The sequence below is a fragment of the Pseudorca crassidens genome, chromosome 21, assembly GCF_039906515.1.
Source record: "Pseudorca crassidens isolate mPseCra1 chromosome 21, mPseCra1.hap1, whole genome shotgun sequence".
Classification (NCBI taxonomy): domain Eukaryota; kingdom Metazoa; phylum Chordata; class Mammalia; order Artiodactyla; family Delphinidae; genus Pseudorca; species Pseudorca crassidens.
In genome coordinates, this window is record NC_090316.1 from 9,109,852 (window position 1) to 9,122,317 (window position 12,466).

At 49.7% G+C, this 12,466-nt stretch overlaps 1 long non-coding RNA gene across 1 annotated transcript in view; it reads left to right on the forward strand.

Annotated features, from left to right (window-relative positions):
* The window catches only part of LOC137216229 (uncharacterized), a 214,220-nt gene that overhangs the window by 171,626 nt on the left and 30,128 nt on the right, over nucleotides 1-12,466 (forward strand). The window contains exon 6 of the long non-coding RNA XR_010939643.1: nucleotides 10,345-10,560. This is a non-coding gene — a long non-coding RNA (uncharacterized lncRNA). The remainder of the gene's footprint in view (nucleotides 1-10,344; nucleotides 10,561-12,466) is intronic.

Here is a 12,466-nt window from a genome sequence, read left to right on the forward strand (position 1 = left end):
GATGCACTACTGTTGGAAGCGTTCCTTTCCACAGCTGGTGCCTCGAGGCATGGAGGCTGAGAAAAGCCAGAAGCATCACCCTGTCGTGCAAAGATGCCAGATTTCCAGTCAGACGGACTAGGGTTTGAATCATAGCTCTGCTACTTAGTAGCTGCGTGAGCATTCCAGATACAGAAACTGTGTCTCTGTTTCCTTACATGTAACATGAGGAGTCCTAATAGTCTGCCCATAGGTTTGCAGTGAGGAGTAGGGAACGTGTATGTAAAAGACCCAGAACTTTCCAAGGCACCTAGGAAGCCTGCCCCTTACTCAGAGTACAGGCAGGTGGCGTGGAGACTTACCTTGACTATCTTCTGAATTTGCTCGTATCAGGCTCACGGTGTCTGGATGTGTGAGGTTCAGCGGCGCTGGACCATTGAGGGACGTGTTCTATTTCCAGGGTCAAGGAGAATTTCAAAAGCAGAGGGATCTAGAGCAGCTGTTGAGAGGAGGGGAGCATGCCAACCGCTGAGTCACCAGGGGTGTCGATGTTGAGAGGAAAGAAGGAATATCCGCGTTTCTGTGGCAGGGAAAGAGGAAAAAGGAAAACAGAGGCTCTTGCTTGGGTGCTAGTGAGAGCTACTGGCTTGTGCACGTTCAGAGCCTTCCCACACATCGTCCAAAGCTTCTAAGGAAACCGCCAGCTGACTTTGAAATCTCAAAACAGTCTCATCACACCCTGTTGAATCATAAACTCTGTCTAGGGTGGGGATGTGGCAGTGCCATGCCGGGAAGGGGGCGTGCGCTCCTCCGAGGGGCGCCTCCCAGGCCTAAAGGGGATCAGAACCCCGGCTGGGCCGCCCTTCCTCCTGCTGTCCTTGAGGTGCTCTGGCTATGTGGTCTGCCTGCCTGCCTGCCTGTCTGGTGCTTCCTTAGGAGCTAACAGACTCTGTGTGTGTGTGTGCGCGTGTGTGTGCATGTGCAGGCGTATGTGCATGAATTTGCCTTTCCTGTGATCCGGGTCTCTACTTAGAAAATGGGAGGTCAGGGGATTCACAGTGGGATCCGTTTATAAAAAGCTAGGTCTGGGCAGCCAGGCCCTGCAGACCTGCCCCTCTCTGGGGTCTCAGTTTCTCTCCGTAGCTCTAACCCGACCAGCTCAGACTCATCGGGAAGGTCGCATCACGCCTGTCCCCTCCTTGGGGAGGTTCCCTGGAGCACAGTGGACTGTGCCTCTCAGTCCTTACTCTGCTTTTCGTTTTCCTTCTGAGCTTTGATCAGAGTGGTAACCAGCTTGTTACTTATTTTGGGTCCTGTCTGGAGAATGTAAGCCAGGTGAGGGCAGGGCCTTTGCCAGCCTGTTGGCCTCTGTCTTCCTGGTGCTAGAACACCTGGGATCCAAGGCCACACGTGCACGGGTGTACCTGTTGCGTTAATGAGGGAACCTGCACAGCGTGGCCGTTAATGACTTCCTCTACCTGCCTCCCAGGGTTTGCGTAAGGGTCAGAGGACCGGGGCTGTGAAAGTCATTTGAAAAAGTTCAGAGAAATATGCCAAGTGTGAACCATTAACATCCGTCTCCTGCAGGAGGTGGACGACATTCCTTTGCCAAAATCTCTCAGCAGCCTTGAGGTGAGCCTGGCAGACCCTAGACACTTTCCAAGAGCCTCGCTCCCACCTCCACTGGGGTCCTTGAAGCGAGACCTCAGATCACAGAACAGTCCAGCTCAGCTTTACTCGTGTTCGCCCAGTGCCTGCTGCGTGGTGACGGATGCAGGAGTTCCCCGGGGCATAATTCTGCCTCTGTCCTCCGAAAACTCACAAGCTAATGGGCGAGGCCAACCTGCAAACCAATAAGTCCTCATGCAGGGACACGTGCCGCAGCACAGGCAAGTTGAGGTACCCGTGTCAATGGGGGGAAGCAGTGATTAACCTCAAGGAGATGGGGAGATGATGGCAGGATCCCTCGGAAGACGAGGCCCCGCCCTCTGGGAACTTACACCTTGAGCCCGTGTGTCTTGACTTTGACCTCTCCCTGCCCCATCTCCACCCAGTTTTTCCTGATCACCCCCAACATGAACTTTTTTTTTTTTTTTTTTTTTGCGGTACGCGGGCCTCTCACTGTTGTGGCCTCTCCCGTTGCGGAGCACAGGCTCCGGACGCGCAGGCTCAGCGGCCATGGCTCACGGGCCCAGCCACTCGGCGGCATGTGGGATCTTCCCGGACTGGGGCACGAACCCGTGTCCCCTGTATCGGCAGGCGGACTCTCAACACTGCGCCATCAGGGAAGCCCAACTACATGAATTTTTAATCCCACAGATATACAGTGTATCTGTTTAGCCTTTGTAATATCTTAGATGTTTTACCCCCCAAGGATGCCTGCAGGGAATGCGTGCTCTTACCGCCCGCCTTTCTGCCCTCCCAGCCCATTCGGCTGACCCCTGTCAACCTCTCCTGCATGCCCTGATGGCGTGGCAAGTCTTCCCTTCTGTTGACAGTCACCAAATATGCAGCCCTGGGACACACACAGGCCAGAGCTCAGTGCACCAGGGGCCTTCCTGGGGGCTTGGTGGCTGGTCTCTAGGTTTAAGGGTGCTCCTGGCTCCTTCACCTCCTCTCCTGTGAGGCCATTTGGGAAGCCTCACCCATCATCACCCTGCCGGCTCCCCAGCATCCTTCTGTGTGGCCCTGACATAGCAGAATACTCTCACTTCTGCCAAATCAATGTGGCCCCCACCCCGGCCTGGCATGCAGGGCTGGGACTCTGCCGTCTCCTCTTAACTGTCCTCTTCCACGTGCCATCCCTCATCTTACCGTTTCGGCATCACTGGCAGCCCGAGGCCACCCAACCGGGCACTGTTTGGCCCAGGACAGATGCCAGGCTGGGCCACGTGCTTCCTGTGTGCAGCTCTGGTCTCCAGACTGTCTGCCTCCTGTGGGTGAGGACTGCTTCCCATTCTTCTCTGCTTCTCCCTCCTCCTGAAGCAGTGGTCCTTGCACACCTGTTGGTTGATGGGCCTACTTTTTCCTTCTCAGTCCAACTAGGGAAAGCAGGAATTTTTCCTCTTATAAGTCTTCTCATTGAATACGGGGCACTGAGTAGGGACTTAAAGCATGTTTGTTGAATGAATTGAACTAGAGAATGTTTTTGTTTCTTCTGACACCATTTAGACAACATGGTACGCTCAGGTCCTGGTCTCCTGGAACTTGACTTTGAGTGTCGAGTAGCTCCCAAGGCTTGAATCCATCCCCGGCCTCTCAAAGTCACAATTTCTCAGGAGCTGAGCAGGGTACCAGCCAGGTGTCATTCTGTCATATGGTTGGTTTTCTCCTGGAGGAAGAGCCATCACGTTTCAGCTCCATCATGGAACCAATTGTCATAAAGCAGTGTCTTCTAGATTCTGTCTTAGGTACTCTCGACAATACTCTTCTGGGGGGCTCTTTTTTAGAGCCGCTTTTGGTTGGGTTGGGTTAGCAGAGACATTTAGACATTCTGCTTTGCAAATTCCTGGAGAAATTACATCCCTGTCGTATTTGAACACTCTCAAATAGGAAAGAATTACTTTATTGGGTGTCCCCCCCTCCCTCCTCCTAAATGTTTGAAGCTAACAAAATGTTTTCAAGCAATTTCTCGCCACTGGATTTGGTGAAACTCACTTCAAGTGTCTTTCCAGAGCCTTTCATAGAAAAGTAATTGTGTAATTAGCTATAAATTAGTAAAAATTATGCTAATTACTTCCAGGTGTGACATATTTTGTGCTTAAAAACGAGTAAGAGAAATAAAGGAGCTGTCACTGGGGTTCCCAAGTGAAGCTTGGCCCAGGCAGCTTGGCAGGCTGATGTGCACATTTACTTAATATTATTTTTTTAATTATGTAATTTCTGAATAAGTACAAACAGACCCGAGAACAAAAGTACAACAGACAAAACCCAGGGGTGGTTGTTTTTGTGTGTGTGCTTAATTAAAAGGAGGTTCCGTAGAACGCTTTCCAGGACTTTTCAAACTTGTAAGGGGGGACTGGAGGCGGTGGGATAGGGGGATGTCGGGGTCAAAGAGGTCTCTGGGGTTCCTGGGCTCTTGAAGCCGGAAGGGGTCTGACGGCCCCCTGGGGGTTTGCCCTCTTCACACCCCCTTCACCCTTTCAGTTCTGATTGTCAAGGTGATGTGTACCATGGCCAAGACATGGCAGCTGTGATGTGCTAATGGCATTGCACATCATTTGCATACGGCTCTTTTTTTAAAAAAACGGAGGTGACATTGATTTATCACTTTATGTAAGTTTCACGTGTACAACATTCTATTTTGACTTCTGAACGCACTACACTGTGCTCACCACCAAAAGTTTAGTTTCCAGCCCTTACTGTGCAGTTGACCCCTTTCACCCATTTTGCCCTCCCCAACCCCGTTTCCCTCAAGTAACCACTGATCTGCTCTCTGTGTCTACATTTTTGCCTTTGTTTTGGTTGTTTGTTTATTTATTTATTTAATATTCCACGTATGAGTGAAATCATACAGTATTCGTCTTTCTCCGACTTATTTCACTTAGCATAATGCCCTCAAGATCTACCCATGTTGTTGCAGATGGCAAGCTTTCATCTTTTTAATGGCTGAGTAGTATTCCATTGTGTGTGTGTGTGTGTGTGTGTGTGTGTGTGTGTGTGCCACATCTTCTTTATCCATTCATCTGTTGATAGGCACTTAGGTCATCATTTCCATGTCTTGGCTATTGTAATTAATGCTGCAATGAATATAGGAGTGCATATATCTTATCAAATTAGTGTTTTTATATTTGGGTAAACACCCAGTAGTGGAATAGCTGGACCGTATGGTGGTTCTATTTTTAGTTTTCTGAACCACCTCAGCACTGTTTTCCATAGTGGCTGCCCCACTTTACATTCCCACCAACAGTGTGCATTCAGCTCTCTTTGTGGCACAGTGCTTTACTGTATTGGTTTTTCTATCCTGTGAGGTATGTAGAACAGGTTTTCATAGCATATACGGAAGTCTGAAGGACCACATTCTCCCGGGATGAAGTAAAGGGAGAAAGGAGAGGGTGGGATCTCTTTCCTTCCTGTTTTTCTTCCAACCTTTTCCTCCTTTCCCTCTTCCTCTTTCTTTTTAAATTCATTCCACTACGATTGGGACCACTCTACTCTGCACCCGCTCGCAACGGTGGCAGGGTGGAAACCAGCCAATCAGTCCATCTGTCAGTCAGACATGCTGGGTTCTGTGGTAGGTGCTGGGCATCCAGAGACAAATGTCATGTCAAAGCTCACTGTTGGAGGAGACAGACATGAGGAAACACTTTGATGGAATACGGGCAGTACTCTGATTACGGTGACCCAAGGGCTTGGGATTTCTAAGGATAAAGCCACTTTCAAATATTCCGTCTCATTGTCTTTCCACGAGTACATTTGTGCTCATGATACGTTGCGTCCCCAGCTTTGAGTTGAAGGACTTGGTCCCCAGGGCTGTAACAGAGGAACGTAGAAAGTGCTCTGGCTGGACGAGAATCAAATCATCCTCCAAGAGGACGGGCACATCAGCTCGGTCTTCAAGGGTAAGTGGAAGTTTTCCAGGCAGAGAAGGAGAGAAAGGGAATTCTTTCTGTAGAGGCGATGGCTGAGAAGGACTTCGAAGGATGACTAAGAACTGGAAGAGGAGATGCTAGTTGGGGGGCTGGGTAGGGCAGGAGGGGCAAAAGCACAAAGGCATCAGACAGTGTGATGTCTTGGGGCAACTACAAGTGTTTTGGTGTCACTGGAGCATTAAGAGTGAGGAGAGGGGTAGGGAAAGGAGGCTGGGCTCAAGGAGAGCCTGGTTGGCTCTACCCTAGAGCGCGGACTTTGGAATATAGGGAAGCCACTGTAAGATAAAGTCCAGTTAGTGTGTGCGTGTGTGTGTGTGTGTGTGTGTGTGTGTGTGTGTGACAGGGACAGAGGGAGATTAGCAGAGCCATGTTCTCTGGCCTTCCCTAAGGAAAGCTGGTTCATATTTTCAAGAAGACAAATTTAAAGACCGATGGGCCAGCTGGGCTTAGAGGCGAAGATCCCCCATTTCTCACTGGAGAGCAGGGACCGCCCCCGGGAGAGACCTTGAAGGGATGTCCTGAGAGAGTGGCTTTCTGACCTGGTCTGCTGGTCACCCTGTGGCCTCCACTCACCGTCACAGGCTGCAGACCGCATCACACCTCCAGCCTTCAGCCGTACGCATTTAAGGCAACAGATTCTCGAGGGGCAGCTGCTCTGGGAGCTTACCAAGGGCACTCATTTAAGAGGAAAAGGAATAAACAGCACATGTGTTTTCTTCAACACTCTTGACGTTCTCACAACCTCCTTCTAAGTTTCTGTCTTTCTGATCTGCAGATTAAACAAAGAAACCTCACTGAAATATCTTTTTAAAACAGAAAGATATTTGGAATTATTATTATTATTTTTTAACATCTTTATTGGAGTATCATTGCTTTACAATAGTGTGTTAGCTTCTGCTTTATAACAAAGTAAATCAGTTATACATATACATATGTTCCCATATCTCTTCCCTCTTGCGTCTCCCTCCCTCCCACCCTCCCTATCCCACCCCTCTAGGTGGTCACAAAGCACCGAGCTGATCTCCCTGTGCTATGCGGCTGCTTCCCACTAGCTATCTATTTTACATTTGGTAGTGTGTATATGTCCATGCCACTCTCTCACTTTGTCACAGAAAGATAGAGAAATATTAAGGAAGTGTAGGAAAAACAAAGTAAAAAAACCCAAAACAAACAAACAAACAAAAACCCCTGAAACAACAATGACAGCAACAACCACAAACAAAAAGGTGCAGGTCTGGAGGCAGGAAAGCCGGGTCACGTCCTGATTCTGGCCCTCCTCATCCATCTCATGTGACTTGAGTCACTTTCCCATCCAGGCTTCAGATTCTGCATTTTTAAAACAAGAGGATTGAGCTAATTTATCTCAAAGTTCTTCCCAGCTCAGATCTGTAACCTCTGCATTTTTAAATTTTACTTTCAGTAGCAGCATGAGAAAACACCTTTATTTTTCCTTTTATTCTTATCATACAGATGAAGATGGTAACAGGGCTGAGTATTATGTGGGCTGTCTCACAGTTAGGCTGTGGGACATTTGAAAGTGTTAACCATCAAAAATATTTCCTTTCCTACATTTTCCATTTCCCAGGGTCAAGGTGTTTTCAATGCGGAACCCTAGGTTGTTGGATCAGGAGACACGTTTTGTTTGCTTCCTATAAAAGGCAGCTTGTGTGTTGTCACTAGCCCCGCCCTCGTGTAACCACATTTACAGCATTAATGATGACAAGGATGCTGAGGATGATGGGAACTAGTATCTGTTGAGTGCGTGCCTCTGTGGGTCAGACATTAGTCTAAGAGCTTTGTGTGTACTTCATCCTACGGGGTGGGTATAATTATTATGCCCATTTCACAGATGAGGGCATACACACCCAGGGAAGATGTCACCAGGACTCCTGTGCTGGGCTTGAGGAAGGCACATACATTCAGAATAGGATTCTTGTGGGTTCGATCCCTGCATTCCTGAGTCATGTCCCTGGCCAGCCACCCAGGGCTCCTGAAGATTCAATGAGACAATCTTTGTGACAAGTACTTTGCAGACTGTGATGTACCATGCGCATGCAGACAGAAACCGACGAGAACCAGCGCCAGGGCAGATGGGACTAATGTGGCCACAGTGGGCCAATCCTCCCCAGCAGGACGGCTGGAGTCCCAGAGAAAGGCAGAGACGCTGAGGCCAGGCTGGGGAGAGGATGTCTTGCAGGCGGAGTTGGGGCCTCTCTGCCTGAGGCTCCCTCCTCCTGGGGCAGGTGGCCTTCCTCCCAGGAGCTCCATCTTGCCCTTTGATTCTTCCTGGCTCCTTTCCTTTTAGAACCAGGCATGGGGTCAATCTGCTTTCTCATTACCCAAGAGGTCAAGTCTAGCCACCTTGGCTGGCACGAAAGCCCTCCCCAGCTGGGCCTGCCCCAGGAACCTGGCCCCGCCCCAGGAACCTGGCCCCATTTCCTGCAGCTCACCCCCAGACACCTCCTTCTGCTCCAGTGGCCACTCTCCTTGGTGTTCCCCGTAGACTAGGCACAGTTGTCCCTTTGGTGTCTTGACTGACGCTGTCCCTTTCCTGAAGTACTGGCTTCTCCCCACTCACCCCCAATGACAGCTGAAGTTCCACCTCCTTTCAAGGTCTTTGCTTCAGGCCTTTCTGTCAAATGTGGGCTCTTAGCACCCTTTATCTCCATCAGTCTTACTGGCCATCTGAGTGTGGCTCTTCTGGAGGGCAAGGGACTGAAGGAGATTCAGCCTTTTGTAAAAAACACCCTTAAGCTTTGCATTTGGAATTTTGTTCATAGTGCTTTGCCTGAGCCGCTCTTTGTAGGGAGAAAGAGGAACGCTGTGGACAACCTTGGCCTTCCTCTAGATCTGTTTTGTGGCCAGGCTGGTTAAGCCTTCATCTCCCAGGATGGCCTGACTCTGCGGTTAGAAAGGGTTCTGTGCTTGCAGCCCCGGGGAGTGTTTGCAGTGGCACCAAAGCCCTGTTAACTCCAACTAGTGTCCCCAACTCCCCGGTCAGGGAGTCTGGCCTCGGCCAGACGAGAGATCTCTCCATACCTGCTATACAGGCCAACACCTCTTGTGATAACTCCCAGAAGAGAGAATTTGAAAGAAGTCAACTCATGCCAAAAATGCCTTTGTCAGTGTGTCTCTGTAGGGGTGGTCAAGACTGGCTGCATAGTGTAGGCGGCCCGGAGCCAACTGAAAACTGTGGCTCCTTGAATTTCAAGATGGCGATGAGCAGAGCATCAAACCTACACGGGCCTTTCTGACTCGGGAGAGGTTGGGGGTCGTGCGGACATGCAAGGACACCATGAACCGGCTCTGCTGGCTTCCGTGCCTGGTGTGTTGGCTGCTGTCACAGGTGCAGGCGGTGGTGTTGTTGGTGTGTGTTAATTTCTTCTTCTTTTTACTCAGCAATTTCCAAGTTAGATAATAATATTAAGCATCTACCACATGACCGGCAGTGTTTACAACACCATGAAGGGGGAGATTCACAAAATCAGTAGAAGATACTGGCTCTTCCTTGATAGATGTTTACAGTATTATCAAAGAGACAAGAGATATATGCATTCCATTCCCATTTATCTCCATCGGATGAAGAATCGCAGGCTCAGAGAGGCTAACTGGTTTGCCAAAGTCACACAGCTACTCCAGGGCTCCAGTACTTTCTGTGTAGCCTCACCCACGAAACACTTAAAGAACTGGTCCACTTGGTGCAGAGTCCTAGGAGCTGTGTGAGGTCAGGGAAGCAGGGGCGACCGGTCAGGGTCATGGACTAGTCGGGGCCGACTTGGAGAGGAGGAAGGGTTTTGGTTGGGGGGAGGATGCAGTGAGGGGAGGGCGTTCTGCCATCAGAGAGGTGGGTCTGGCTCCATCGAAGGGGGCTGCGAGGTCAGGGGGTCCTCTTTGCTCACTCCTTTCCTTCCAAATGAGGTACCAGTTCTCTGGGGCCATCTCTCCCTTAATCCCAGTTCAGTGTTTTTCAAGCTTTCTGGACCACAACCCTCAGTAAGAAATTTTCAGGTGTGGCCCAGTACACACACATGTGTACGTGTGTGTGTGTGCTTGTGCTTCCGTGTGTTTACTTACCTTTATGACTTCTGATGCAAGCGGATGTTTTCTATTATATTCTGTTATGTAATTAAAATCCAGATGATGGTACAGCAAACTGAGGCACTACCCCAACTGGACTTTGACGCCACGCTGCCATAATTACTACATGGACAGTTCTTTTGCCCTCAAAGCCCGCACAGAAGGAAGGGCTATGTCTTCAGCTCTGAGAGCCTGTGGAACTCTCTCTCTCTCTCTCTTTGGATGCCTAAAGCTCGTCCTGCTGGCATTCTGCCCTTCTACCGCCCACCCACTGCCAGGATCTCAGACCCTCCTACCATGGGTTTAATTACATTTTCATGCAATTGCATTTTCTCTTCCCAGTATGAGGAAGTACACCTTCCTCATGAGAAAACACCGTCCTAGAGGATGAACAAGACACAGCAGGTGGTAAGGACTCCTGAGCCCATTTCCCCAGCTCCTCCGAAGCCCAGCCCTGTGCCTTTCCTATAGCAGGCGTTCAGCAAGTGTTAAGAGATTGAGAAATTGGTTGAGTATCTCAGAAGGATTTGGAAATTTTCTAAGGAGTTGAACGTGACTTTAGCATTACTGGTTTAAAAGGCCTCTTGGTGGGGCAGGCATTTGACGGTTCCCCTTGCAGGCTCGCAAGGAACGCCCCACCTTCTCAGCTGTTCTCCCTCTTATCATGTTTTTCCTCTGACTCAGCTTTGCTTTCCAGCCTCAGGTACTTCTGGGGCTCATACCCCATTGCTTTTTACTGAGAGAAGCTAAATGTGATGGTGGCGAGTTTGATGAGACCCACGCACTCTGGCTGGCCTGTTCCCTGAGCCAGACAGCAGAAACCCCCCAGCATAACCCGCTCACCTCACCCACAGTGCGGGGAGAACACTGACCTCAGTGTCAGGAAACTTCACGTCGCAGTCCCCTTACCCAGGTGAGTGACATTGGGGCAATGGCTTAGCGTCTCGGTACTTCATTTCTCTTCCCTTGTCATCCTCTTGCTTGTTGAGATGACCGCATTACCTAACACGTGGCAACTTTACCTGTCTGGCAGTTGAATGATACCCACCTGAATTTGTAACCTTCGTTTGTGTAACGGCTTCCTGCTCATCTTTGAACTGTGTGAATTGTTTTATGACCGACCCAGTTGACTGGGGAGCTGAGGTTGGGTTATCCAAGATTACTCAGCTAATAAGCAGTGGAGTTAGAATTCAAACTCAGATTTTCTCTTTCCAAATTCTATATTCTTATCCTCATGATTTAATGTAATTATATCAGCCCATTAAGTTAATGCTTATTTCCTCTGGCCCAGCGGCGCTCTGAAAGGAGTGAACTTCTGTTGATGGAGGGAGGGTTGACTCGTGGTGGAGACAGGGAAGCAGTGGTCAGAGGAGGGAGAGGAAAGGAAGGCAGAGGGTGTGAGTGAAGAACCAAGTTTAGGAATCACAGGAGGCTCACGGTTGAAGGCTTCCTGGGTCGTTTCACTGCTGTTTCAGCTCCCTGGGTCCCTGGGCAGCAGCCATCAGATACGCCATCAGTGATTTTAATCAACAAACCAATGAACCGACATTTACTTGGGGATTTCGAGGCTGACGCAGAAGTCTCATTGCTGGCGAGCACTTTGCACTGAGGTCATTTTCCATGGCAGCACAGCCCTAGGCCGCCAGCCCTTGAGTTTGGAATCAGAGGGGTGGGTGATGTTCTTTGCAGAGTCCGTGAGCCCCTGGTGGTTTCCATCCCATTGTCACATCAGTGCAGAAGGGGAGCGGGTGGGGTCAGTGTTGGGATGGGGCCATCTTCTCTGACGACTCAGCCTCCTCCATGGGCCGTGTCAGTCAATGACTTCTTTTCCTTTTCTCAGTTTCCAACCTGGTCTTTAAAACGTGATATGACATTCTTTGCTCTAATGAATAAGCCTATGCGGTGGGGCGGGGGGTTGTTTTAGCCCTGCTCCCATTTTATAGATGAGGAAACTTGGGCTCAAAGAGAGACTGGGACACCGCCCCCCCCCGCCCCCCCTACAATGTCCTGAAGCCGGATTTGGATCTAAGTGTGCTGATTTCAGAGTCCACCATCATTGACTTCTCCTCAGGTGCCTCAGCTCTTAGAGAAAGGACCGGGTAAGGGAGGAATGTGAGTTACCCAGGCAGTCACAGGCTCCTACAGAGGACCTCAAATCCTGAGACCCTTGGCTGCTGGAAGGCAGGTCTATGTTGAAGCTTTTGGTTTCCTGTTCTCAGTACTTCCTCTGGAGGATTTCTCTCCAACAGGTGTAACTCAGTCACCTGCATAAGTGTTATTAAAAACTCTAAGACAGGGTCTGTAAAAGCAAACCAAATAATTCAGAAGTCTCCCTTTCGCCACCCCCTCTTTACCAGTAGCTACTGTTAATAGTTCTGTGTGCGTGTCTTCAGACGTTTTAAGCGTGGATATGCTTATATGTATGTGTGTGTTATATGTAAAATGCTTTCAAGCATAAGCAGGATCATACTATACATAGAATTCTGCAACTTGCTTTTACACTGGAGAACGTTTTATGGACATGCCTTCATGTTAGTATCCACAGTCCTGCCTCATTCTTTTTGTTTGTTTGTTTTTGTTTTTTTGCAGTACGCGGGCCTCTCACTATTGTGGCCTCTCCCGTTGCGGAGCACAGGCTCCGGACGCGCAGCCTCAGCGGCCATGGCTCACGGGCCCAGCCGCTCCGCGGCATGTGGGATCTTCCCGGACCGGGGCACGAACCCGTGTCCCCTGCATCGGCAGGCGGACTCTCGACCACTGCGCCACCAGGGAAGCCCCTGCCTCATTCTTTTTAATGCATGCTTGGTGTTAATATTTCA